This window comes from Crassostrea angulata, chromosome 3 (genome assembly GCF_025612915.1).
Source record: "Crassostrea angulata isolate pt1a10 chromosome 3, ASM2561291v2, whole genome shotgun sequence".
NCBI classification, from domain to species: Eukaryota; Metazoa; Mollusca; class Bivalvia; order Ostreida; family Ostreidae; genus Magallana; species Magallana angulata.
The window spans coordinates 33,042,560-33,048,559 of record NC_069113.1 but is presented as its reverse complement, the minus strand read 5'-3'; positions in this window follow the sequence as shown (position 1 = coordinate 33,048,559).

The window sequence follows — 6,000 nt, the reverse complement described above, 5'->3', positions numbered from 1 at the left end:
AAATTTTCTTTACTCTATCAGACTATGATTTGGTTTTTAAGATACAGTGTATATATGATTCATTTATATACGTATATATATGCAAGGAGTCATGATTGTTTATAGAAAAGCCATTGTATATATGTATTTATACAATCAACATTAGAGTCAAAAGCTTCTGGATGTTTTTTGCTTAAACAATTTTGAATGAACCAACAAGTAACAGCTGTCTATAATATACTAGTGCTCCAGCAATAAAGGTTGTCCAAATTTCTTGTCCCCTTCATTTCTTATGATTATGTCTCCCCTTCCAATGGGAGAAGAGTGAAAGAAATGTCTTATACGGGTTTTAATAATAAAATTATCTGACATCTATTCGGAAGTCCTCGAAGCACTTCGCCAAATTTCCAACGTTACTATCCGGGTACTCTCATGTTGTTTTCGATATAAAATTCCATGCAGTAGACTTTTTTTAGCCGGGTCGTTCAACTAGAATCATCGGAGGGGCGGTTCTTGGACTTTTTTCATTCTAGTGAATAGATGTAGTTTGATCATAGTGTATTCTTGAATATCGAATTATGAAATTACCAGTGATGGAAACGGGAACATAGAAATACTTAATTATACCGTAAATGATGATAAAAACCATGCACCCCCTCCCCCCTCTTCGCTTGGCCAGAGTTTCTGATCCGCACCGCTTAGAAACCTTTGGTTAGCGAAGATGCCCCTAGCTCCCCCGGTCACAAACAAACCCCACACAACCGTATTAATAATATTGTAAACAGGATCCTGTCAATGTTGCAGCCCACCACTAAATCCCAAGCACTGTCAGATGCAGACTTTTCGGGAATCGCGTCAAGTACCTCAACAGCTAGGTTAAGTTTATCGCCGATCAGAAGATGCCCAAATTTTTGCTCCTCAAAAGCTTTTCAAATTATGACAGATTGCAGTTCGCACACGTTTTATGAGGGGGATTGAATAGTGCAACGTGGAAAATCAGTCTGTCTGAAGAACTCGTTGTCTTCCCAAACCGAAATTGTTTGCATTAGGTGCATGTATTCTTTGGTTTGAACATAATTCATTGCTTAAACACAATTGGATTGGGCACAAATTCCAAAACTTATGACGCTCTCTTCCTGTATATTCATATCCTTTGTCCACGTGTCCTTTAATCGATAAACCATATTTCTTAGTGCAAATTTAACTTAAACTATTAACAAAATTAACTCAATTTTTTTCTTGCCTCCTCAATTCCATTGTTACTAATCTTAGGCACAAATTAAAATCACGTGACCCAAATTTAACAAAACATCAACTAATGTAAGATGTGTGAAAATGTGTGAAACCAAAATCAATTTCACTAATAGGAATGAAGAAGTAATAGTTTTGTATATTATATTCCCATATCCAAGATGCTCGACTTTCGATTCATTAAATCGACGTTATTTCTCTTTGTTATCTATCGTGCATAAAAAAAGAAACAGCGTACATCCCAATATATGTATTGCAATTAAGGCATACTATAAGCACAAACGGGACAAATTAACATAGCGCGTATGATTATATACACAGGAATATTTTGTTGATTTGATAGTCTTTTTGATAGATTTTACAATGCACTCGTATTCGATTTATATCTTCTGTGCACTGTAAATTCTATCTATAAACAAGAGAGAAAGGGAATTAGGTCTGTACTAACCTGTTTAAAGTTCGTAATGACAATTAATGATGACTTCCTCAATCAAGGTTTTACATAAATCCACCTATGATACATTTTAAGCCTTTTATTGAAGTCTTATTAACTAGGTCATTGATCTACTTTTAATACTATTGACTTCAGAATATTCCTTAAAAAAGCTCTTTTAATTTTTGATTGAAGATCTCCATTAACGCATGTCCAAACATTTTTTTTTACTGTAAATAGTACATAATAGTACATAAGTCTTAAAAATATACTAAAATATATAGATTAATATTTCACCTATAGTTAAACACGATAATTTGTTCAAACATATGATGACATGTTTCTGACATAAATGTCATTGAATATGATAATAAAATAAATGTCAATCTAAGACATTTCACTTTGTTTGGCAAATTAAATCTATAAACATTGTATTGGGGTCAATCTAGACAAACGAGGTTAATATAATAGGCCCATTTCTATTGTACGAATATGGGCACATTTATTTAAAAAAAAAACCAAATAAAAACTATTGTATTTTAACAAGGTTGGTTTGTAAAAGATGGTATGCACTAATCCAATATACTTAAACAACGTATTTGTACATTTTTCTAGAGCTTATATTGAAGTCCCAGCCTGTTACTCTCTCTCTCTCTCTCTCTCTCTCTCTCTCTCTCTCTCTCTCTCTCTCTCTCTCTCTCTCTCTCTCTCGTTCGTGTACGCATATAGTGGCCTCGGGATATCTTCAAGTTTGCCACTATGATTTTCTGGTCGAAAATGAAGAAATACAATGACGTTAGAACAATGTACATGTAGCTACAGGGGGGGGGGGGGTCATATATATTGTCTAACACAAAGAAACTTTGTCGATGTATTAATATCAATATAAATACAGATTTTAATTCAAGGTATTGGGATGGGACTGCAGTTTTCATTCTGTAATGAATTATAATATCAATACAGATTTTAATTCAATGTTTTGTGGATGGGATTTCAGTTTTCAGCCGAGCCAGTGTACACTAAATTTCTCTCGGTGCCCGCTGTTCGTTTTCACAATATAATAAGCTGTCAAGTAAATGTAGTCGAGATATATCGAGATTTAACTGTACATGTAAGTTTAACTCTTATAAATGATTTAAGATCTCTATGTATATGTTCAAACATTCTTTTTATCGTAAATGCAATACAAAATGTTCAACAATATACTAAAATAAATTTATCTTAAAAGTGAAAAAATAAATTATTGTAAAAATAATTTTAGATGTGCTAATTAACGAATTATGACATCTTTGTGACGTAGCTTTCATAGAACAAAGGATTCTACACCAATATGCTCGACTTCTTAGATGGACCATCTTCCAAAGTCAGGGTTTCTGATCCGCTCGAGCTCCGGTCTACATTTATGTAGAGCGAAGCGGATCAGACGATGACTTAGGAAGATGTTGATGGACAATATTAACCTTTATGTTGAGATCAGTCTAGACAAACTGGATTTAACATTTGACATTAATAATCTTAGTTCTTAATGAGGAATATGTCCACAGTTTAGTTTAAAACCTTAAATATACTAATATTTAAACAAGTCAGTGAATCTTTGGTTAAAGATATATATGTTCATTCCTGAAAGCAACAAGACCCGCAACTCGGCTTAGGAAGTCGGCCAAAGTTTGCTTCATGCAAAGTTTGCTTCATATTTTAGACTTCATAACTATTTATATGAATGTTAACTGTTAAAAAACCCATAAAAATATCTTTTGAAATTTGCGTTTAGTTTGAAACCTTAGTCTTTTTCGACCGAGATCAGAAGCATACAATGTCGGCAAGTTGCAGGCCTTGTTGGATTTATACATCAATCTAGAGGGGAATTGTTAACAATGACATTTGTTCTATACCCTTAATTATAAATGTTATTAAGGAATTTAATAGATGTATTGTTTTTATTTCTATGGGCGGATAGTGAAAAGTAAATCTTTGTAACTGGATTTACATGTATACCTTATATATGTGAAACTAAGGAATTCAGGTCCGTGTTTTGTTACTTTAAATACATGTATAGCCTATAGTTTGGAGTACTTTGAATTATGAGAGAAAAATCTTAAATGGAACATATGTATAAGTATGCTTAAAACTTTACAACTTTAAGCATTCCGGATGTTACTCTTACATTGAAGGATATTAAGTATCAACGAATGCAAATATAAATGACGATTGCAAATTGATTTCAATTGCGATTTCAATTGCAAAATTTAATATTGTTTTAAATTCAAAGAAAACCAAACATAAAGCATATAGTTCTTATCAACGAAGATATATTTGAAATTGGGAGAAAGTTCGTTATTTATTGGATTAAAGGGGGAATCAAATAAACTATAATTTAAATCCAGCATTTTTTAAACTAGTTAATTTTGTTCTTCTTTTTCAAATCGGTCAATTTTTAACAGATGTTAACCACTTTTAATTAATGACAAACGGAACTTATTAAAAATTGAATCGATTTTAATTGTGTTTCTTCTATCAATTGGAATAACAATATTTTCCTTATTTCTGTCATTCTTCCTCTCTTTTCATCGTAGCTGCACTTAAAAAAAAAATCAAATTATTATTTCATCACCAAATTTTCATTGCTGCGAATTATACCAGAACTGCGTGTAGTGTAGCTGAGTCTATAAAAAATATTTGTAATTATTTATAAGTTGCATTAAAAAGATATAAAAAAATTATGTCAAACATTTTAAAGGAAATTGTTCGTTTTTGGTATACAAGAGAATCTAAAACAAAAATCCGGTGGGATGCGGTGGTATAAATCAATTGGTAAATCCCCTAGGGTAGTCGTAAATTTCGGAGGCTGGGTGGTCAGGAAACACCCATCTGATCTACATTGAATATTAAGATATAGAAACTAAACTAAAACTTAAATTTATGTCATTTATACCTAATTTTATTTTATCAAATTATATATATATATATATATATATATATATATATATATATATATATATATATATATATATATATATATATATATATATATATATATAAATCAGTGAACGACATTTTAGCATCGAAAAAAATCATATATTTTAGCATTAGAATCTGATTTTTTTTTTTAGCTCTTCTTATCAAGGAGATTAAAAGAGTAAAAATAAATGGTCACAAGCATCCATTCCTCTTAAAAGATGTCCGGTAGATCTCACTTGACCTAAATAAAAAAAAAAACCCGCCAAAATTAGATGGCCCTGCGCGGAAGTAACAAATGATAATGCTGGATGCGGTTAGTCACAAGAAGGAACAACAAAGAATTAATTCCCATGAGATTTTCCAAAATTTGATTTACAACGTGCCATTGAACAAGGATCCACGGAAACTAACTGAACAGGAACTCTACAGGAAAACGCGAAATAATCCGGTAATTAATCCTTGTGAAAATATTCGGGATTTTTTTTGCCAATTGTTTTGAAAATGTTGGATTGGGATAATTTAACTTTTCCAATAAACTTTAAACATTATTGAGGTTTTTGGTTGTTTGTTTTTCGAATCTTTCGACTTTTAACTGGTGGTTTTTTTGTTTCTTTGTTTTTGTTTTTTGCAAGTACATGTATTTTGAAAAGGACTGAAAATTTCTGTGACGTCTGTGACGCATAATTTTTCTAAAGTTTTAACTTTTATGTTTTCATCATTCAAATTAAATTAACATTGACCTCAAACTTAATGAGTGATGGGTATAAAACTAACCCTGACCTTAAAGGCCGCCAAATATAAAGTTTTTATTTTAAAAAAAAAAGAGAAGTTATGAAGGTTTAAGTGCACAAAAAGCAGAATGGCTTTACGGATATAAAATCGAAATCAAATTATCCTCCTTATCTTCGATCTTAGAGCATAAATATCTGTAATTGTCCTACGGAAGGGTTTGGAAGGGGGTGGGTCTGGGAAATATTCTTCGGAAGGGCAACGTATTTGACTTTAACATTTATATTTTATGGACGTGTTTAAACTATGGATCATAACACGAAAATTATTGGGATTTTTTCGGACCTTGAGTATATAGAAGTTTATATCATGCATCTGTATGGTTATTGCATGTGACTTACTTATGCTTAGTGGATTTGAAATAGACAAGTGGACAGCAAAATAGCTTAAATATTATTGTTATTGAATATCTGTCTATCGTTTTTAAAGGTAATCCGTGTCAAAACATCTGAATATTAATGCCAAAGAAAACCTGGCGGTCATTTTGATTAAAAGGTTCTTTATTACAAAGGGAGATATCACTAAATTAATTGTAAAGTATACTATATAAAAAAAAAAACCCGGCCATGTAGACAATATGAATATGAATT